Here is a 24244-nt window from a genome sequence, read left to right as displayed (position 1 = left end):
GATCATTTCTTAACTTCAGAGGTCTTTCAGAGCCAGAAATGCTCCATCCTAACACCGTGGAGTATCAAACCTTCATTTCCCATCAGTAGTAGAGAGGAGACATCATCTTTGCTAAGAATGTGCAGGTTTACCTGTGGGGTTTCTGAGTCTGCTTTTGCTGCTGAAATTGAAATAGCCATTAGGATATACGTTTCTGTTTCTAATACCTTTGTAGGAAAGACATCAGAGCCAATACAGATGCTAAGATTAGAAACAAAATTAAACAGTCTTCTGATTTGTTGTAGTTCACCTTAACTTGACTGTTGAGAGGACAAAGTGGGAATTTAACGCAATTCACTATGCAATTACATCAAAGCTTTTCTACCACCTACTGTCTATTTGCTTTATCTTGTGCTTTATCCCAATCATTACAGTTTGGTCTTCAGTACATCTCCTTTTTTAGTTCAAATTTTGCTTAGGATAGAGGTTCTTGTAATAATATACAACAGGTACCTACTGATAAAACAGCAAGAACTCGTGTCATTAGTCCTTCTTTGGTCCTGGTAAAAGCTTTCCACTTTGAGAATAAAAGAGCACTTAATCATAAGCATATGGCTCAACCATCTAACAGAGTCTTGGTTCCACCTTAAGTTTACAAATGCTTTGCCTCCTTCATATTCATCCAAGGTACAAAACTGATAGAATTCAAACCAAACAGTGTCAGAGAAAAAACAATGTCAAAGAACAAAATATGGGAATACTACTACTACTAATAATGATAAAACTGGGATAAAAACCTTTAGGAAAAAAAAGTGCCTTTTCCCAAATTCTCCCCATTCTCCAGAACTATTTCTTATTCTGCAGGATGTAAGAGGCACATTCTTCTCCCAGTTTCTATGAAGCAATAGAAATATTAAAAGGATATTTTCACTGTCAGAGTTTGTTACTGGGCAATGAGATAGACTGCAACTATACCAGCTTAACTCTGATATTAAATTATAGAAGAGATACAGAAATATATTTCAGTAACTGGCGAGGAAATAAACTTTTTTTGCAAATTATTTCTGCCTTCACTGGGAATTTCAGAGCATTTTTTGCTTGTTTTGCAGTCTGCACATAGTACATAGTTGTGTACGCTTGTAAATGGACAAACTGAGAATGATACATGTTTTCTGTGAAATTCCACAGCAGATGAGTAGCAGAGACCGTGACTTCAGATTGTGCTAGTTGTTGAGTAAGGCCCCAGCAGTAGCTCAGTGCAGCATACAGAACTCCATGACAATCATTGTCCTCTGATGCACACCATGCAGCAGATAGATGTTTCATTTCCCTGCCTTGACATAGCACTATGTTCTTCTGTTAAGTAGCCATAATTTATTTTCATACTCATATTATTGCAAGGTATAGAAAAAGGTGAAAATTAAAATAAAAAACAGATACTGATTTGGAAGAAAGAAATATAATTGTTTGCACTACAAAATCCCTAGCGTGAAACAATGCAATTTGTCAGGATGGTAATAGGACAATAGCAGCTTCTGCCAAATGACATAAATGGAGAGATGCTGATGTGTAGCAGCTACTGTTAATTTCCTATTACAAATATTCTGTACCTTTTAACTTCTTACATTCTCTCATGGCTGCAATTTAAGGACTATTAATTATGATAACTAGGTAGATTTTTTAATTGTGTTTTTAAGAAAATAAAATGCATAGTTAGAGACTCATTTTTTATATTATGTATGTTCTGGTTGGCTTTATTTTCTAAAATGTAGTTTTCCAGTCATTGTTTTCATGAAAACCCCTCTTTTGTGCATGGGCAGTTTCAGGGGTTATCACCTTTCCTTTTCTTGTTATCCTCTAAGTGGTACTTTCATTGCTGTGGGCAGTGTAACAACTATGTTCTGCTCTACTTGTCATGTCCCATTTGCTGCCACCCAAATCAAAAGCAAGTGGTTTGGCACATCTCTGAGACAGCTTTTTTTTTATTATTATTATTTTATGTGCTGCTTCCTGCTCTTTTCACATTTTTCTCTCTTTTGTCTTTTAAGCCTGAACTGTAGAGATTCTCAGGGACACATTATAACTTTCCTGCCAGGTGAGATCAAAGAGGGTCTGTTAGAGGCCTGGTTGTCTCTTTTTCTCTTAAAAAAAAATAAAAAATAAAAAAAAATAAAAGCAAACTTTCCAACATCTGTTACAGCCAACACAGATGTACATACACTGTAGTATGTTTGAGGACTGAAGATAACTTTCTAAAGCTGTTTTCAACACCTTTCCCTGCCCTTGATAGTTTATTTTAAGGGATCTCAATGCAGAAATTGAGTTTGTGGGTTATGGCAGAAGAATCAATGGGGAAGGTTCTTGAAATCTTATTTCCAGCTGCTGTGTTGCTGTTGAGATACTAAAATCTAAAGTACAAAAAAACTGATGTCTGTTTCATTATAAAATATGCAATGGAGTGGAAAATACTTACTGATTTTGGAAATTCCACTGTTAAATTCAGAATAACAGCTTAGTATCTCGTAGACATCTTAACTGGGAAAAGCACAATTTTTTACGGCTGATTTCCTGAAAGTTTCATCCCATTTTCCTCTTTCCATCATTTTTACTTCCAATTTAAAGATTTTCAGTGTCAAGGTGAGCTCTTTTAGTTAGGAATAGGTAGCAGATACAGGGTTTGCTGATTTTCAGAACCTCCACACTAAATTGGTCCATTCTTCCTATTTATCATTTTTCACATTTTCTTTTGCCATTTTCCTTTTTATTTTTTTCCTTGCTTTCCACTTAACATTCTGATTTCATGTGATTTATTTTTTGTTCCATATGGAATAATTTCTTCCTCAGCAGCCAGCTCTGACCCCTAGTAAGACAAATGTCCCATACCAACATGGCTGAGTTAGCAGCTTCCAGTCCCAAATGCAGTCATCAGAAGCATACAGTTGTTTGAGCTTGCCCGTAGTGAGATAACAAGCCAATTTACCTCCCTGCTCACAAAGCTTCCACTGAAGTTGCAGAGGTGTTCAAGAAACTTGAATTAGGTCTATTTTAAGAATATGATTCATAGTTCCTTATCTTTGTTTAGATATAAATTCAACAAACAAATGAACACCTATCTCCTGAGTTGACCACTTGTGTCACGTTCCTAAAAGAAGCTTTCGTGGGTGAAATGAATTCTACAACACACCACCTCACATCTACATAAGCTCAAATTGGCTAAACCAGGCTCACTTTAATGCAGCTAAATATCCCTACTGGTTTGTCTGCCGCAGGAGTATAAAAGGAGAAAATATGCTGAGCAAATACCCCAAAGGATTTACAGTCTGTAACTGAAGAAGTGAATGCACTTTATGACAACTATGCCAATAGATAGAAGAAGGGAAAATATATGTCAGCTAGATATGGAGGTCACTGCTGAGTCTGTAGATTGTTTCTGCAGAGGAAAGAGAAAGGGGAGATGGTGAAACCCTGACTTTGTTGTCAGCATAATTTAGCAGGAGAGAGGGCATGGAGACTGACTTGAGAGGAGATTAAGGGAACCTCCAGGAGAGAGGGTGAGGAGGGGCGGAGGAAATGAAGTAGGAGATGTAATTGTGCCCTCACCTACACAGAGCCTTGAACCAGTATTTGATTTTAGGGCAGAAGAAAATGCAATTGAAAGAAAGGATCGGAGAAGGTGGGAAAAGACAGTCAGAGCAGCAAGATCTTAAGAGAGCAACAAAGTCTTGGAGTGGCTTGAGTTGAGGAGGGCAGAGGAGATGGCTACAGTACTATATTTATTTCTTCCCTATCATTAGAGGTCATGCGGGTGGGTGTGTAACGTCATTTGTCTTAGAGCTTCTCTTCAAAACTCCATCCTTGACTAGTAGCATTTTTCTGACTTCCATGTAAGATCAATAACAAAAACAAGTTCCTGCTGGACTTCATAAAATCTCAGGAACATCTCTTTTGGAAGGGTCAAAACTCTGCTGGGGAAAGACAGGATAGGAGTGTGGCTTCAATTTTTTGTTCTGTTGTTCCTCTGTAGGAGTGCAGCAGCGAAAGGGGTGTTAGTTTGGTGACTGAAATTCTGGAGATGAAGGGAAGTCTTTTTTCCTATGTATGTTGTTGCTTCATCTGGTAAACATGTCATTTTTATTAGGCATGTTGCATGGTTGTCCACTTTCAGAAAGGCACAAAATAGCTAAAGCCAGAATACCTTGCAGAAATTCCAAGGGAATTCTTCTAATTTTGGAGAAAATTGTAGTAGCTGGCCAGTATGGATGAAGTGGTGGTAACTGTGGGGTGCATTGTGTTACTTGAGAACCTTTTGTCATTCTGGAGACTTTGGGGTAACAGACTTCATAGCTACAGTTCACTCAATGCAGAAAGTCAGAGTAGCTGCGATGTAGACTGGTTATCAGTATTTTTTCTACTATGTTACCAAAATGTGCATAACAAAACTGCAAATTGTAGCTTCCCAGCTTAGAAATACAGATGATGTTTTGAAGGAGAACGTACTGTGTGAATTCCTTGCTTCACTTTATACTTCCTCCCTTTCCCTGCCCCCCCCCCCCAGTCTCTCCCCGGCCCCAGCGTGGACTCGTACAATTTTTTATTGGAGACTTCTTTGCCACATTATACCTCAGACTACATCAGACAATTACTTCAAAGTTTTCTTTTGTGCACTACACTACATTTGTTTGTTTGTTTGTTCTGCAGCCAAATGCAAAACTTTCTCCAGCTGAGATGAGTTTAATTGAGGATCATCCTCCTGAACCCTCTTTGGAGATTCTGAAATTGTGCACTTCTGTACACAGGGAATATAAGGTCAGACAGCACAAAAGTTGTTTGCTTGCTTGTTTGTTTGTATACTGCTTTTTCTAGGCATCTAACAAAAATTGGATATTTTATTCAATATTGAGTTACCTGATCAGAGTATCCTGTCAGTCTGAAAAGGAAAATGAATGGTAGCAGTACCTTCAGTTTCAGCCTCTTCCTTGATGTACCCCAAAGGTTCCCCACAGAATACCTGTGGTAACTACTTTAATAACATTTCTGGCTAATCTGTTAGTGAGATGGGCAGGGATCACCATCATACAGGTTCTGGGAGAGAATGCAGTGAAGCCAGTTTTGCATGTCTTCTGTTTGAAGCTGATGGAATATAGATAACCAAATTTTGCTCTGTTTCTGAATGTTTCTGAATTCTTACCCACATTATTTCCCTGAATTCTTACCTGTATAAAGACAGTAGGGTTTACCTTGTGTATACCTAAGAACAGAATTCAAAACTTTTCAGACACACCTCTAGATCTTTTCCCTTGATATTAGTCTCCATGTGGCTGGCTGTTAGGGAGATGATGGTTCATGGAAAAGGAGAGCCAGGATTCCTGGGTGGGTGGTCTCACAATAGCCAGAAGAAACCAAACATTACCTATACGTCCAGCTGGCCTGTTTCCATTTATGTGAATATAATGGTTGAAGCAGAGAAGGACGTTTCAACACAGTTCCCCTGAGTCTGTGTGCTGTACTTGGAGCTAAGCTTGTGAGTACGTCAGCTTCGGTAGCCCGTAGCAAACACGGAACAGTGGAGCCACTATTGCTATCTGCCTTTGATTTCTTCGAGTGTGAGAGCAGGTACTCAATTACAGCTGGACTGACTGGAAAGTAGCTTTTGGCACAAGTCCAAACTGAAAAGGCTTGTTCATGTTGTTCTGCCAAAGCATGTGTTATTGCAGCATGTATTTCTGACAAAATGAAAATTTATATTTATGCAAAATATTGGATGTTATGGTCAGAATAAAAGAAATCTGTAAGAGAATGTAAGTAAAGCAAGGCACTTATCAAAAGAAGCTCAGTATGAAAGGAACTGTAATTTCAGTTGCCATTGATACTCATTACTAAACTAGTGATAAACTCATCTGTTCAGGAAATAAATGTTAATGCACTTTTGTAATTTAAATGAGAACTTGTAATATGGAAAATATGCTTCCCATTCAGATCCTTGAAGGTTTGCTTTGAAATGGGAGTCCCCTGTGATGTCTATTTCATTTTCTTTTGTTGTTAAAGTGTTGTGTCACTGATGACATTTCGGCTGAATGTGGCCCAATTATAACATTGAACATCTGCACAGGGATATTATATCTTCCCAGGGGGATTATGGGAAACAAGCACATTGGTAAACAAAAGAGCAACTGAAATTATTTGTAGGAAATTTAGTCACTATGTTGGATGCCAAAGGTTGAGGCTTACTAACAAAACATTTTTGCCTTTTATAAGCAGATCAAACATTAAGGGAAAGAAAGCTTTTATAATAAATACAAGGAAAAAGTTGTGGTTTTCACTCTACTTTTAAGAATAATTTTCCTGGGTGAGTGGGTGGGGGGGCAAATTGCTTTAAGATTTAAAGTATGGGTTTGTAATATCCTCATTACCACCATATAGGGCAATTTTAAATTTATTCTTTCTGTGCAGTAAATGAAAATCTACTAAAATGCCCAGGATCACAGAAGATAATATATAGATGTAAATGTCACGTATTCAGACTAAAGCTAAACCATATTATCTTGGTGCCAAGGTTCTGGATATTTAACAGTTCAGTTGATGTTTTAATTCCAATTATGGCTTTTGTGGTCAGACGCTGAAATGATTATGCACAAAATTCCCATCCAAGTCGGTGGGAAACTCATGTGTGCAAGTTTTGCAGGCTTAAGGCCATAACCACATGCAGGCTATTTCCAGTACAGCTTTTCCTTTTGGATCCAGACCTTTGCAAGAAAAACCGAGGACAGGTGGTGCTTCTCACTGTCTCCCACTGCTACTTAACCTTAGGGTAAAAGTACAGACAGAAGACAAGGATATAGTCCAGCCAGTCCATGCCGCAGGGACCTTTGAATATTCTGAAAGATTTCTTCTGTCATTTCCTCTCTCTGGTGGTGGCTGTTTGTGCAGTCCCCAGCCCACCTTTTCTCCTTCAGTATTTAGTCACTTCAGCTTCAGACACCTCTCCCACCTTCCTACTGTTCTACCCCTTTTCTCTCTTTTTATCTTTTGTATTTCCTTCTGGCTAATTTGCTGTAAATTGACATAATCAGTAACCTTGAAAACCTTGGTATCTGCTGTATCACACAGGGAAATACACTTAAGTGGTACAGACTATACAGCTGAAAGAACAGGAGCTGCCCACTACTGCTTCGGGCAGTGGGAATCAAGTGTTGCTTGGGGCTGCCTTAATAACCTGGAATAATACTCATCTACAGTAATAGGCTAGTCTGATACTTCCAAGAACTGGTGTGTTTCTGTTCACTTTTTTTTTCTTTATTGTTTTTCTGGATTAAACACAATATATTGACCCCACTCCGACAGTATTTAAAATTTTGAATTAATCTGATTTATTTCTTTAAATGAATTGATCTCCAATGATTGTCCAGGAAGTTATAATTTAGAGTGTTAATGTAAGACCACTGCTGTGGAATGTTATTCTGTAATTTTTACCTAGTAATTTTTATGAGAGATATTAACCATTAAAATGAATGGGAGGGATTCTGTCACACTGGAAGTATTCTGTTATTTCTTTATAGATAGATACTGAATGTCTCTGTTTTATTTTGATTTATCTCAACAATATATCTGTCTGCATCTCCCCCTCCTTTCCCACCCCAAAATAAATAGACCTGATGTTGAAATGAGAGAAGGTATCTTTCTACATCTTCAAAATAAAACTAAAAATACCTGCTTGACCTGTGGGTTTTAAGACAGCTTGCAGTTGTGGTTAACACAAGCCCCCCTGCTGAGATCAAAGTCTGGCCCCATCCCGCTTGAAACACTGCTGTCAGTACCTTGTTGTTAGGCAAAAAGTAGAAGAGTGTTCCACTCTGCTGTGGAAAAGCAGTGTTTATTTGATCTTGGGCCTCTTCTGAATAATTTTGCTAAATCTAATTGCTCTTGATGTTTTACCCAGTATATCATGGGCTTTTTCAAAAGTAGCTCTTTATGCAATGGGTGAAGCATCAGAATACAGTAAGGACCACTTCAAATATCTCTCATCAAGGCAAAGAACTCTAGATAGATTACTGCAGATCAATCTGTATAAACCCAGCATAAACACTGAAGTTCTTTTAAGTTAAAATGTACTTTAAAAAACCCTTACATTATGAAAGGTGAAATACTTTGTAACTATTAAGAGAGTTATCGTGCGAAAAGGAGTAGGGAGGTCTGATTAATTCACTGGTTCCTCTCAACTTATGATGAAACTAAATGTACAATGAAATCCTTTTCAGATTATTTATTACTATACACAGAGGTTTTGTGTCACAGAAATGTAAATTTCCTGTATGTTAGATGCCACCCTGCACCTAAATGAGCTATGGTTCTAACATGAATGCTGCTGCTGCTGGTATGCACAGCTCAGGTGAAATCAAGAAGCTTGACTGCTGTTGATAATCATTGTGAAAGACTCTGACTGCAATGGACTGTGACATTTGGCTTCTACTCACGTGTCTGCTGGTATGGAAATAACTTACAAACTTTGCAGCATGTATGTTAGAAGTTTCAGGATGAAACCATACCTGAAATGACAGCCTGCAGTTATTTTTCAGGTAGAAATTTTGGAAAATATGGTCCTCTTCCAAAGTTCATTGTCTGCTTGATGACTGCAGTAATCTCTGGATTTTAGGTCATTACAGTTATTTAAAATCTCCTCTCTGTGATACTTAAACACCTCAGTTCATTATAAGCGTATATATTTGGGTGTGTGCTTGTATCAAGTAAGAAATCAGATGAAATCTCTCTGTATATACGCTGTTGGCTGTGCCTAGGGAGAGCTGCTTACACAGCGCTGAATGGGATGCTGGGCTAGAAGAACCTTTACTCTGAACCAGGATGGCCGCTTGGATTTTGAGCTGTGTTCAGAGGCCACAGCAGTAGATCTACTGCTGCTTTGGGACCTAGGGGAAAAATAAAACTTTTCCCTGCACTAAGCCTGTCTATTTAATGAGTAAAGGAATTAGATCAGTGGAAGAAAATAGGAGATCTAGAGTAATTCCCTAGAGCCAGGTGCACCATTGCTCAGCTTTTGTACAGGAATTTGCTTCTGTACAATTCAAGAGGAGCTTTTCACCTGGTACTATGAACATTGGACAAGTTTCTTAAGTAGCTTTTTTTAAAAGGTTAATTTTTGAAAGACTGGAATTCTTCTGCTACTTCCATAATCACTGGAGGAAGATAAGCTGCTCTCAGCCACAAATCAAGGCCGGGGCTTCTTTGGCTGAAGTTTGCAGTTCCTCTCCACTATTCAGTGCTTGAGCTATGGAGTTACCCTCTGTACAGAATTGAATTTTGTTCTGAGGAGATGAAGTAATAGTTCGTAGTACATGCTTATAAATTTCACCTTTCTTTCTTATTTGATGGGATATTTATAAAGACAGAGCTCCTCTGCTCATCATCCTTAGCATTTATTTCTACATTAGATAGAATTTATGATTAAAATGATGACTGTGATATATTAAGCCAAAGTTCAGTGTGAAGAAAAGCTTTATCTTGTAAGTGTTATGGTGAGTTGCTTTATTTCTAGGTTTTTCAAAGCTCCTCCCAAAACCTTTTTAGTTTAAAGACTTTAAATTCAAAACATTTATTAATAATGTAAAGGACTGCCTGTCACTCAAAAGCAATAAAGAAACTCTGAAATCAAAGTGAAATAGTTTCTTAATCAAAGCATAAAAAACCTTATCAAATAACTTTGATACAAGCTTTGGCGGTTCTTAGGTTTGTTTGTAAACCTACTTAAAAATGAATCCATGTCATAGTCAACCCTCAATATATAAATTTGCAATCACCCAGTTGGTCACTGAGGATGGTGCAAAATTTTTAAATTTCTGTAAACTGTTTCCAATTCTAGTATTGATTTATATGTGACAATGTATTGCGTGTCAAGCTTTTTTAAAGTTCCTCAGTTCATGGTACTTTCAAATTTGGGGTATCTGGGGTGAAACGTCTTCAGAAGCAATGAAAACCTCTAGCTTGAGCAGAGTTCCTAAAGACTGTGAGCATGTAGATCTTTATGAAAGGGCTTTTGAAAAATACATTTTATTTACGTGTAAAATAAGCACCTTGGCCGAAGAACAGTAAAAAAATATTTAACTTAATATTTATTAAAGTGTCTGAGAATCTTTGGTCAAGGCAAGCACTGAAGTGTACAGAATTGTTCAGCCTTGTTAGTACACTTGCTGGTCAAGTCCTTCCCCCGGGAGTCATTAAGGTTGTTGCTGAGACCGCTTGTTAGTATCAGGTTACAAGAAAACAATGTTAAGACAACCTCAAGAAAAAGGTGGCTGACAAAATATTTTCCCTTGGTGAAAATGAGCATCAAATTACATTTCACTACTATTTGTTTGCTTTGGAGAGGAGGGCTAGCGATTTTCACCTTGTCCTTAGGGCAGCAATTTGCTCACCTTACGCTTTCTTGTACTGAAAGCATTTGTTCTGATTACTGTATTTTCATTTGATTTGTTCTGTTTTGTATAGAGATTGCTTTTCAGTAAAATCCAACGTGATTATTGACACAGTTTGTCCTGTTCTATAGGCCATAGCAAACTGTCTGAAATGTACAATAGAAAATGGGTTCTCTTGGTTGCTTTGGGCCACTAACACTCCTGCTCAAAGTCAGTTAAGTGAATAGAAATGCCAAGGCCTTTAAACAGATCTCAGTGTGATTGCTGAACCCCAAAACACAGTTCTTGGGAAAGGATCTAAATGTACCTAACTGACTCCAGGCTTCTGAGCACAATTCTGTTTTGTGGCAGTGGCAAACTACGTTGCAGGGGACAGAAAGAAGGGAACGGGTCTGGCAAGGAAGCTGGAAAAGATTTGAAGTATTTTGTACTTTTTAATTTTTATTAGCTCATTTTGTGTGTGTGTGTGTGTGAAATTAATTGCCTTGTGTTGGGTAGTCTGTACAGAAGGCAATACAATTGTTGCATAACTTAGAAGATTTATTTTGCTGTCTGAAAATTAACTTTAGTGATATCCATTGATAAGAAAAATAATCTGACTCTTTATTCCGATTAACATCCTGATCCTTCTGCAGGGGTATGTCAATCAACATAGGGTTGAAGATTTTAAGTTCTAGTGGTTTTGTAATATAAATATTAGTGTAAAGCTGTAAGAAATATTACACTATCCTATTAATTGATTGATGGGTAATAGAAAGAGGTTTGTTAGCTAAGAAAAAAAAAAAAAGTATGTGTTCTTTGGAATTAAACTAAGCATTGCCAGATTTTCCAGAAAACAAGCTTAGGAGTTTGGATTTCTGAACAAGTTCCTGACAACTGTCTAGCTTTCAGCAAATACAGAGAAGTTTAATTCATTGAGCACTTTTTTAACGATGAGGTATTCTAGCCATGTCCCAGCCCCTCAGGTGCTTGGCAGCATTAGAGCACTTGCTGCCCTCTCACTGCATGACCTTAAGTAGGAACCCAGGTGCCAATACTGGGAAGAAGCTGTGGTACTTGCATTTTAAGTCATGATCAAGAAACCAAGATGCACTTTATAAATGGTTAAAGTGTATTTTGTATATAAACAAAGGAATCATGATCAAATCTACTGGTTTTGGGTCCAGACTGAATGTGAAACTACTTCCACATTCAGTGAAACTTTTTCTGAACATGTTATGCCATATAAGCTCTAGTTCTCTCTCTTCACATTTCAAAATTCTGATCATCTCAGGGACCACTTTGATGGCCAATCTTCAAAGTAGAATGAAATCTTTCTAATAGACGCACAGTCACTGTAAGAATAGCTCACTGCTTACCTTAGTTTGGAGGGAATTGCTTTTGAGGTTGAAGGATCATTTTAAGTTACATAGTGCTCTTGTTAATACATAGTAGAGATTATATTTTAATCATAAAAATGCATCATTATTCATTAGGTAAGGCATATTACTGGGAGTTTAATATGACATAAGTAAATTAAAATAAAAATATTGCAATACATCGCATATAGTTCTTTTGAATGTAATGACAAAAACTCTTTAAGAACTGCTGAAAAGGTCTATTCTTCTGGTCCAGCGACAGTTTAAACTCCGAACTGGCATTTCATGCAGATTTTTAGTTTAATTTCTTAGTCTCTACTTGTGACCTAGGATCATTGAAGCATTAGCTGCAAGAGCAGTGGAAATTCTCAAAATGAATTTCCACCACCAAGCTTCCCGTTTACACCATTCTGGGGTAGTTACAGGTTGTTAACATGTAGTTGCTGTTCATGGGTAATGGTACAATTTGAGTCGCCTCAGTGTGGTTCTCAGCCACTTAAGACTGTCATAAAATCACCAAATAAAAGGATGATCAAAGCATTGTAGCTGACCCTTCATGATAGTGTGACTGCAGCATTTGCAACCAGTACTATAGAATGTTACGTATGAATATATTATATACGTATATTTGGGATAGTACAAAAGCAATGTTCCAGTTACAAAACCTATAGTTCAGACCAGGTTGGGATTATAAAATAATCAACTATGCTTGTTCTCCTTGAATACTCCCATAAACTAACTTGATATGCCTAATTCTCAGCAAACAGGCATCCAGCATTTTCACTGTTCTTTTTTTTTCCTTCTTTTTTCATGAGAATCACAAGTCATTAAAGCATCACAAATTAAGCACACAAAAGTGGAGATATTCAGAATAATTAGAAATCCTTTGTCTGTCCTTCCTTCCTTCCTCCCTCCCTTCCTTCAGTTTGGATACGTATAGGCAGGTGATTTCTTTGTGAGGGCTATGACACATGCTCTGCTGGATCTGGATGGTTTTATTTTTTATTTTGCATGAAAAGCTTTTAGTTGTCATTGCACTGAGTGTTGTATAAGTCAATGATAAATCAAACTAATATATTTAAAAAGTACACGTTAGAAGGTTTTATAGTTTAAAAGAAATCACAAGGAAGCATGACAGCTGACTTTTTATCACCTCTCCTTTGAGACTTGGTTTATTTTGTCATTGATGTGAATCATGTAGTACAAAACAAGATGACCTGTTTTCATCCTTGGTATAATTCCACTAAAGTAAAAATCCGTATGCCAGGAATGAATTTGTCCCTATGTAAAAAAGGTCTTCATTCTTCCCAAGAGAAGATTGAAACTGGGTTCCGTCTGTTTTCATCAACTCTCTTTATCTCACATCAAGGGTAGCTGATTGAACACAAGGAATTCCTAATATGAGTCACCTGTCATTCAAGCTCTTCTGGTTGAGTATACAGTGTTTCTAGCATTCTCTGTCAAACTGAAAATTACCTTGTTTAGCAGGCCCAGGGACTGACTGTAAAGTTGGCACATGACTCACATGTTCATTTTCTGTTTGTAACAAACAAGACTGGAAGTGATTTTGAGGTGTAAATATAAACAAAATCTTAATTATGACATTTTCTTCTTCTAACTATATTTGTTGTATTGCAGTGAATCTTCCATGTTTCATTTAGGGAGCTCTCCAAATGTGTATTCAGTAGCATACCAGGAATAACACACCAGATGAGAAGGCTTTTAGATTTTAGCCAGACACTTCAACATGAAGGGATTTATGATTGGCATATACTTCAGAATAGAATTCACTGCAGAGGTCTTTCAGCACGTGAATTATAGTTGTTTTCTAACATATGCTAGCCACTGAAGTCATAGGCATTAAAACATTTTCTCAGTAGCTTCTATATATATAACCATTTCACAACCATTTTATATTTTAGCAGAGTTTGCTCCTCATACTAAGTGGAATTCATATCGCTTTCTCTGTGATTTCTTATCACAAAGATTCTTTGCTTGTAACTTACAGGTAGACTTTTACTTTCATTTCTAGGCATTGGCAGTGGAAATATTCAGTAGAGGCAGAGAGGGAAGAGAGGGACTTTTTTTTTTTTATGGCATTACAAGAGAAGCAAGAAATACCTAACGTGGTTGCAGTCATTTTTCCCTGCCACTTTTCTATCATTTTCATCTCTCAATGTAGTGAGAATTCTTGAAAGAGCATCTCTCATAAAAAGCTGCCACTGCTGCTTGCTATAATCAGACGCCATCACAGTCCAAAAGGGAGCTTGGTTAAAGTTGGTGGGTAAGAGAAACTTTCAAAATGTTCACTCTTGTAATATATTTCATGTTCAGTTCAGAAATTTATGAGGAAAACAAAATATCTAAATCCAATTAAGATGATAAACCCTTTAGAATTATTATTATTATTATTATTATTATTATTATTATTATTATTATTATTATTATTATTATTATTATTATTATTATTATTATTATTTTGTGTTTTCCTTGAGAACAGCATTTGAAAGAGCAGATGTGAGGGTCATTATCTTAATGACACCACAGAAGTCTGGGCAGTCACAAAGGCTTTCTCACATAGTCAAACTGTCTTGGGAGAATCTAATTTGCTGTTGAGGTATAATCCCAAACAAATGCTTTTCATTAAGGAGCTGCATGAAACAGTATCAGTCTAACAAGAGGACTGGGCCTTTGAAATGTAAACAAAGTAGCTCCTCAAGGTAACATCCATTGACTTTAATTGAATCTGCCTTGAAAATAGCAGTTTCTTTGGCAGAAGAAAACAAACTTTTATTGGCACACTGCTTCACCTCCCCACTTTTTACTTCACCAGATTTGGTACCAGGGGAATTTGTAAGAAAAAGAATACTTTTTCTTAACATTATAAAACCTTGTACTGCTATCACATTTGAATTTGACTTAACAGTGACAAGATGCTTATGTGAAGGTCTGAACTACATCAGTCTTCTGTTTCAATATAGACGATGTGCCTTTGCCATGTCACCTATTCAGTGGAAGCCAAGAACTTCTTGGGCCTTGTACAGCATATGCTAGGAACCAAAGGCGTATTATCTACAGATACCAGTTATGACTGTATAATGCTTCATTTCTTGGCTTAGCTTAATGGAGTCATGCCAGAATTGATAGCTTGGTCATCTCAATACACCTCCCTAATATAACCATGGCCTCCTTTTTCATAGCTATGTGTGGAAGTGTATCAGAAAGTTATGCCATGTCCTGCAGAGGTTGTATTCTTGCTGAGTTGTCAAGACAGTGCACCACCCAGCACTTTTGTTTCAGACCTTGGAAATCACAGGGGAGAGCCACCCAATAAATAGATTCCCTAATAGACATGAATAAACTGTGATTATAAGCCACCAGACTCAACTCTTAAATTCTGTAATCAGTAAGTGCCTTGCATTAACACATTGTTCATCAACTGCTTGTAATTTGAACTTGAATATAAAAGCATGTATGCATTTCCACACTGTCTGCTGTGCAAATGTGTGCTCCATTTCAGGTGTTGCAGACTCACGGTACTGAAACAGATTTTTGGGCTGTCTAGAGAAGAAATGTCTGATTATGACAGTTATTATCTTCAAGAACATCAGAATATTGTATTAGCCACCATAATGTTATGAAGATTGTTTGGCATAGAAATGCATTTACTGAGAGCACTTCTCTGCTAACAGATTGATCCAAAGCCTTGTAAAGTCAATGGAGAGGATTTGACTTAGAGCAGAGAGCAGATTTTAGAAAAGCCCATCACTTAGTAAAGAGGAGTCAGTCCCTAGAGTTGTCTGCACTGTACAACGCTGGCAGTTGGGAACCCGTACTTTTTTTCCCTCCCAAGTTCTTCTGGCTTCTATTTTTTTCTTTTTTTAATTTTTTATTTTCTATTGCACTCTCCATCATCATAATAGAAGTTTCACTGGAAATACAAACATGCTGTTTGGCAGATGTGGTCATTAATGTAGTAATCTAAGAAATAGTTTTGTAAAAGGAATTAGAGACAACTGAAGGTAAAAGACTCCATCATTGTTGATAAACTGTATGTTGAATTTCTCTTAGAAAGAAAGTCTGCTAAAATTATAAATCAGGAACTGCAAAACGTTGCACTCTAGGAAATACAGCTATATTTTCCTAGTGTTGTCCTAGTGTTCATGATAAAACGTTCAACTAAGTGGAAGCGATCTAGTTATGGTGTAGTCTTTCACTGGATATCCTAGTAAACCTATTTGTCAATCTTCCAGTTTTAGTAAGTAGTATCACCTTAAAAAGTTCTGAAATTCTGGTCCTGAAAATTGTTTTCTGTATTTTTGGGGGGTAAAAGTTTGTTTTACTTTTCGGAGAATAATCACTAAAGTCAGCAAAGAGCCTTCCAGAGTGCATTAAATTAGATCTAAACCTGCAGTGAGAATATTACAGGAATGAAATTTCTAAGTTTAGTCTCAGCAACTGGAACTTCACATTTGTTCTCTGGGGATTTTTATTCAAAGTGTGCAGTAAACACAGCTCTAAGCCTTGGTGAAGAATGCGTTTTGACTAAGTTTAGTTTTAAGGGTGTCAGTTAAGAATACCATGTGTCTTTTTGTCAGAAGCTGCTGCTTTGTACTTGGTGGCTTTGTGGTTAGCAGCCTGTCAGACTGGGAGGTGGTTTTCTCTGTTTGAATTATGTCTTCTGTTTATTGGAGATTTTACACCTGGACCATGAAAGCTCCCTAACAAATGCGGATCTGATTTCAAGTGCAACATCCTCAGGATTTGTGTTTGACTCTTAGGCTTCTGTGTAAGCAATAGAAAGGCACATGCCAGACCTGACTACAAATTCAAAAGGCAAACTATGTAGTACTAAATCCATACATGTAATAGGCGAGAATTTTCCCAGCATTTTCTTTCTTCTCACTGAAATGATTTACATCCTATTATATGTACGAAGAACTTTTCCTTTCTTTTATGTATGCAAAGTCTTAGTAGCAATTTAGTGCTGTGTACCAATTTGCTACTTAACTCATGCTAAAACCAAGAACAACCCCAAGGAGAACAGAAGGGAGTTTATGGAATGTGATTTTCTTCAACTGAAAACAAAGCAAAATGCTTGCTCTAGCTTTCTCATATCTGTATGTGAAGGGATTTCGGACTATTGCCTGTGTTCTGGTGGGCATGTTTGTTTGACTGGGATTTAGGGAGTGAATGTCCACACAAAGCAGAAGGTTCTTAGAGAAAAAAAAAAAAAAAAAGGAAATAAAATGTCTGGGCATTGACAGCACAAAGGGAAGTACTGCACAGACACCGTGTGGCCAGGGGAGCAAAAGCAGATAGAACCTGTATTTTGTGCTGACTGAGAGTTGATGTAGTTTTGCTCTGATTCATTTTTTTTGTTGTTGTTTGTTTGTTTGTTGTGCATGAAAAGTCCACTTCACTTTGGTGAGGAAGTATTTGCAGTATTTCTGTTCTGCTCTCATGCTCACACTACATTTTGACTCTATCTGTTTACTGGGCAGGAAGGCAACACAAAATAACTTCTCTGCTCAACGATTTGCAGACCATAATTTTGCCATTATGTGGAGTACTAGTATTGCCACAGTCGCAAAGATAATCCTACAGAAAAGCCTCAGATTATAGCAACTCCCTGTACCTTCAAATGTTGGGTAAAGTTTGGTGTTGTATTCTTGCAACTGAGTTCGAGGAACTCTGGTTATGAACCCAAATACCTTTATGGTATGTACCGCAAAAGTGGTGGGGAAAGGAGGAGCTGATCAAAGGAGATGATGATCAGGGATCTTATTTCTTTGCCTTATCTAGTTCTTGTTGCTATATAAATAATATAAATACAAATGCAGGCACAGGGATCCCAGTCTTTCCTCTGTAATGAATATATTCCAATAGATTTAGTCAATTATAATAAAAACTTAAAATGACAGAAGTCTTTACTTTTGTGGAACTTCTATGACAGCTATACAACTCCAATAAACATGAGTTCTTACTTGAAATGTTTATGGCATGAATAAGAAGCTTTGTACCATTCTGGGACCTGAATTAAAACCATCCTTCAAGCTTTAACATTGCTGGATAGGAATGGGAAGGTGGGCAGCTTGAAAAGAAAGAACAAAGTCATAGTTCCAGTGGCTTTAATTCGTTAAAGATCTCGTTAGAGCTATAAAACTTTACCAGGTACTGTACTCTCTTAGTTTATGGGGGAAGGTCTGTTCTGGTCACTTCATACCGAGCTGTTGTTTCAATTCCTAGTCTTGAAGTTTATAGGCTGTCATGTACTGAGCTGTTCCTGAACCATGAGTTTATTGAATATTTTGAGGGTTTGATATTACCTTTCCTCTCCTTCCTGCCTTAGATTATTAGTAACTACTTAAACCTGAAACAGGTCAGCCAGATCTGTAACAGCAATTTGTATATTCTTTTCAAAGAGAGAAATTTTTTTTGTTTTGTTTTGTTTTCCGTCTTCTACTGTGCAATAATTCAAAAGAACAAAGCAGTCAGGAAGCATACCATTTTTTGCTTCTTCTAAGCACCATCTCCTTCTAATAGTATGCTTAATATCTCTTGCATTCATCAAAGGATTATTTAAAAGAAACAGAGCCTGTAGGTGTGATACTAATTATATATGTGAAGATGGATGTTATGCTAGGGCTGAGTCTGACTTATTGGCCGTGAATGTAAGAAGGCAAGGCAAAGCCATGGCCACACCAGGAAGATTTCTGTTTTTCATCTCAACCCAATTTATAGAAATCACATTTCCAAAGAGCGCAAACAGACATCTGTTATATTCTTAAACTGATATGTAAGGTCTAAATTACAGGTAGTTCAGGTAAGTGAAGGAACTATCATTTCAGCACGCTTTGGATAAGAAGCACAACTTATTGCAGAGGCAAGGAGAGCACTGAGTCAAACATGACCTTTCTAATGCATAAAAAAACAGATATTTGCACAAGGACTGATGCAGAGAAACAAGGTTATGGGGTTAGCTCCACAGAACTTTATTTATTTATTTATATTAAAATAAATTTTGCCACTAAATGTCTTGCAAAGAGCATTCTCCCAGGAGCAACAAACACAACTGTTAATGGCCATCTGACCTGGCCTGACTTTGTTCTGTCCAGTGAAGAAAGTTTTGGTTTTGCCTCCTTTCTGTATCATGGATAAGGAGACCTGCATGAGTATGCAAAATACAGCAAGTACCTTTTAGCCAAAATGAGTATCTTTTGGTCTCAGTGATAGAAGAGCTTCCACAATGCTTCTGATTTTTGAAAAAAAAGAAAAAAGAAAATAAAATGTATTTGAGTTCTTCAGGACCTCTTACAAATTTCTTGAATTCAGTCTACAGCTCTAGCTGGGTTGGAGCAAATGGGAAGATAAATCTCAGAAAACTGATGGAAAGAAACTAAAAACTTCAGAGAATTTCATAGCTGCACAGCAAATGGAGGGTAGAAAATGGATAAGAATTTAGATTCATGCCTTTTGAAACTATGTTAACTTCAGAGGAGTTGCAGGAAAAGTCAGTTCAACCCATTGCTGTGTAAATCTTACACTGAGACTGGAATTAGATACCTTAAGCTGCCACTCTAGTTTCTTTATCACCTGTGTTTAAAGACTTTGACAGTCTGTATTTTGAAGTATTATTAATAGGATTTTTAAATTACACTTGTGCTTGAATGAACTAAATGCTTCCACATGACAAATTGATATGAATGCTTTTAATAAACAGAAAATGAGAAGTAGGTTCATCTGTCCCTGTGGGCTTAGCTGGTTCCATTCATTCTTCTTATTAAATCTTGCCTGCATGACATTGTTGTTTGTATTGATTGATTACTTGCCCTAGCCCATAAACTTGGGTGGGTTCCTCTTGTGCTACCATTTCATAAGGTAGTGAGATCTGAGACTCAAAGAAGTATCTCCGCTAATAAAAAAGATTAATAGGTACTCTGTGGACCAGAACTCTCCTTGGCCACAGTAAGCTACTTTTGAAGGGACACTGGACAGCAACTGATGAGTCAGAACTGCTACAACTTAGCTTCTATTTTGTCAGTATAAAATCCTTCTAGCCTATTCATTTGGCAAGAAATTAGAAGATAAACAAAATGAACTCCATGCTGTTTCCCCCCCCCTTTTTTTTTTTTTTTTAACTGTGAGATCAGCTTGAATAGTAATAAAATAAAACTGAACTATGGAAACAAGAGCCCGCATTCCTCTTTCCTTTCCCCTTTTACAGATAACCCCTCTAGATATTAACAGCCTTTGTTTAGAATAAATGCTGTAAAGTTTATGACCTGTGGCAGCAAGCATTCATCATAATAGTTAAAAAGGGATGTGTCTATTCTCTGCTTTACATTTGACAGAACATTATTTATAAACACTTGCACTAGAATTGGAAGAAAGATTCTGCAGGAATACCGGGGACCAGTAGAAATAGCAAGATTATGGTAACTATATTATTTAACTAATTTAATATGGAAAAGCCAAATGGGAAGTAAATAACCAGATTAATGATAAAACTGTATTTACTCCAATAACAAAAAACATCATCTAGTTAAATTTCTAGTTGAATTTTTAATAAAGCTAAGGCCAGGGACAATGAAAGCATTAAAACATTATACTAAATTTTAGAATCAATAATTGACAAAATTAGGGTTGCAGGAACAACTTTCCATTAATATCATGGACTTTGAATCGCTGCTGACTTTTTAATATATTCCATTTTACAGACAATGTAAGAGGGGTACCAATTCTCGTGGTGAAATTCTCCACCGTGCATCACTTAAATAGCTTAAAGTGATGCACAGACCATGTTCAGGCCCTTACAGAAGGATGAGTTCATCTTAATTTGTGGTAGATAAATTATACCTGAATTCAAGTAGACTTTTTAAGATAATAATTTTTATGATTTGTGTTCTCCTGTCACTTCAAGGTAGATGTGCATCTGTGTCATTACAACTTGTGATGCAGAAGTATCCCACCCAGTTGTGCCAGCCAACACTGATTATCCAGGGGAAAGATACACAGCAATGATCTCAGTTCATCTAAATATTGATTAGATTAAAGCTCTGTGATTGATGATAGAGAGAGCGTAACTAAGGAAATTATTTTGATTATTTAAATCTTCCCCATAGATAAAGATAATAAAGTCACCAGTCTTCCTAAGAGAGGTCAAACATAACTATCTAGCCAGGTATCATAGATAGAAATTTTTGGTTTTGTGTAACAGAATACATCTGTAGCCTGTAAGGGTAGCTGAATGGTCAGCAGTTTTAGAGCCATCATTCACCCTTGAGGTGTGGTCTCAGTGGAGGCTTAGAAGCTGCCTTTGAATGCCTTTGAACGTGACCTCTCAAGCTACCAAGTCCTGGCTCCTTGTATGTCAGCAGGAGTTTCGATATCAGTTTCAGTGAAAGCAGATTTGGCCTTTTCTGTCTAACAGACTAGCATCCCAGCTTCTTAGAATATTTCCATTTGTGGAGGCTTGCAATGTTTAGCAAAACACTTCCTTTGGCTTTGCACCAGTACTGATGCTTGGGCAAAGCAAACATCAAATACTCTGAAATAAGAAATTTACTACTTTAACGCACAGCATGGCGGTTCGCGGCTGAAGGAACAAATGCAGCCGACTCAATATGAGTGATAAAGCATAGTTCAACTTTATTGTCCGGATAGCCTAACTTTTATAGTGAACTTAACAGGGGTGGACAGTGTTTCACACAAGATTATTGGTCAAAAGCACTCAGACAAACAACTACAAGAAAGCAACCCCACCTGCAAGAAAACAACCCCCCTGTGATTAGCAGTCACATAGACCTTGTCCTTGAAGCCAGCTGCTGGTAACAATATTTTTCTGAATTCCTCAATTGGGCGATGTGGGAACACTGTCATGGGAACTTCTCACAGTTGCCCTGGTAGCTTGGTTTGCTCAGCTACAGCAGGCCATGGGATTTGCTGAGGCCTACTCCTGGTTGCTTAAAACAAGCTCAGATCGAACAACTGTTCCGCGGACTCATGTCCACACCCTTTATGCCAATTCCCAACAACAGCATACTCATATATGGGGATATTCAGTGAAGCAAGAGGAAAAAAAAGTATAAGGAAGAATGAAAAAAGTAGTTTGAAATCATAATTATTGTGAGTGTGTACTTTGATATTTGAGTGATAGTTTGCCAACCAATGTAGTGGAATGGCATAATGGAAAAGATGACAACATCAAGATTGTTGTGACAATGTCTGATTGTTATTTGTGTGTAATTTAAGGAGTAACCTAATCTTCTGTGCCTGCACACATCAAAGAAACAAGAAATCAGTATTGCCAAATAGAGGGCAGTTTTATAATTTCCAGACTGTCATTCTTATAATACAATTCTTGTGCAGGGTATCATTAATTTTGTTTGTAAAATACATGTTCAGTGCAGCTCATTTGCCTTCTCTTCACATCTATTTCTCCACTAGGCTTCTTTACATCTTTGGTTGTATGTTCTTTGTCTATGTATCACCTATGGCTGAAGCATGTCATGTGACACAATTGCATTAAACCTATGTAAAGAAATGTAATTCTGTGAGTATATGTGAAGATAAATAAGATTGTGCTTTCATAGTTTTGTTTGTGCAAGATAATGTAGTGACCAAGTATTTTCAAAACACTGTCCCACCCTTTTTAAATAATATTTACCTGTTTAAAGCTGCAAACCACTTTAATAAGCAGGACATAATCAATCCCAGACTAGCAAGAACATACAAGCATCTACAAGTAGCTCACCCATACTAAAAAGACCCTATAGGCATTTCAGTGCCAGATATGTCTATTTATACATGTGCACTTAGATATTTATTTATAAAACTCACATGTTTGTACATATGTTATATGTATATACAGTATAGTATTTAGGTAAACAATTAATTCAATATGCCATTTTACTATTGATGTTAGAAATAAATCTATGTCCAAAAACAGGTTTTCCATGGGTAAAGCTACACAATTTACTCGTGGAGTTAAAAAACCGAAGAGTACCAAACTAAAGAGTACTAGCCATGGCTTTAAAAAGGCCTATTCTGTAAGTGTCTAAGTAATGTGTGTGCACATAGACACTGAGAAATATTTCTGCCTTATACACAAGTGAAAGCCCATACATATGTGCATATACATCGATACTGCTTTATGTAGCCACACTCACAGGCCACCATTTGAGAACGTGCTGAATCCAGAAGCAATGCTAGCTTAATGTTATACACTGTCTTGGTGCTATAAATCTGTAAATATTTTTACGGTTGATCTTTAAGATGACTCAATTTCCTGGTGCAGTTCACAGCACAGCCCCACAAGCAGCTGTATTGGCGTAACTGGTGGAACACGCACCAAGCCTGGGAGCAGCAGCACGCAGCAGAGGCTCCTTTGGAGGGACAGTCGGTACTTGCTAAGTCAGTATTGCTGCCGGAGACTACGTATACTCAAACTACAGCCTTGGAGATGCATACATATACTTTAAAGTACAGCCTTTCTTTTGCATATAATAAGGGAATTCTGACAGCGCATTGGCACACCCACTAGGAACAAAGCTTAAACAGGCACTGTCAGCTGCCCCAGGGCATTACATAAGAATAAAAGATTGAAAGGTGTGCTGTGGGGATGATTCATATACCTGAGGCTTAGACCAGGTGCTCTGCAATTAACTGTATTAACCTGCAGCTGGAGTGAGTTCAGAGTGAAGGTTAGCTATTCTCAGTTCAATTGGTTTAAACTCTGTACTGAGGATTATATTCAGTTATTTATATGGCTGACTTTTTTTGTTGTTGTCTGTCTCTACTGAGAGATTTAAAAAAGAGTGCTGTCTGTATGTTGAGTTCTAATAATATTTAATGCAGAGTATACAGGAATTCTCCTTCTAAAGTTACAGGGAGGAACCAGAAAATGACATTTAAAGATAGGATGACATTTATTTTGGAATATCCACTGACTTGGGGTAGGTAGAAAGAGATAGATGGCTTTGAAAAGCAGAATGCTTAGAGGGATAACCCTTTTTCAGTTTTACAGAACATGGCAGGGCTTAAAAAATGTGCCTGACTTAGCACATGGACAGACTGCATGATCTCTTTTGAAATCTGCACAGGATCTTTTTACCCGCTGGGTTTAATTTCAGAATCCAGTAGAGTCATTAAAGAAAATAAAATTATGTTTGTTCTTTCATCTGGAGCACAGAGCAGTATCAATTTTTCATTCCCTCCTCCTTTGCATTCCCCCTTCCAAAAGAAAAAAAAAAAAAAAAAAAGATGTATAGATGGAGGAATTCACCCTATAGCTCCCCTAAAATTTCTGATCTTCAACAGCTGCTTTGAATTGATTCTTTATACTTCGTTGCCTAATGTGTGCAACATGTAACACTCTTTCTGTGCTCTCTAGATTGCCCAAACTGGAACATTATGTGTACTGAACTTGCAATCAATCTACAAAGGTCTATCTGTATCTCCCCAAATGTCTGAATTTTCTGA

At 37.2% G+C, this 24244-nt stretch overlaps 1 protein-coding gene across 2 annotated transcripts in view; it reads left to right on the top strand.

The window, feature by feature from the left end:
• The window catches only part of PIWIL1 (piwi like RNA-mediated gene silencing 1), a 171982-nt gene that overhangs the window by 33803 nt on the left and 113935 nt on the right, over positions 1 to 24244 (top strand). Inside the window, exon 3 of one of the 2 annotated variants that reach the window (XM_072024472.1) lies at positions 4678 to 4785. The exons of the other annotated variant lie outside the window; for it this stretch is intronic. The gene's annotated coding sequence lies outside the window, so the exon portion shown is untranslated. The remainder of the gene's footprint in view (positions 1 to 4677; positions 4786 to 24244) is intronic. 2 annotated transcript variants of the gene reach the window in all.

Source organism: Anas platyrhynchos, chromosome 16 (genome assembly GCF_047663525.1).
Source record: "Anas platyrhynchos isolate ZD024472 breed Pekin duck chromosome 16, IASCAAS_PekinDuck_T2T, whole genome shotgun sequence".
NCBI classification, from domain to species: domain Eukaryota; kingdom Metazoa; phylum Chordata; class Aves; order Anseriformes; family Anatidae; genus Anas; species Anas platyrhynchos.
This window is presented reverse-complemented; position numbering and strand designations above follow the sequence as displayed.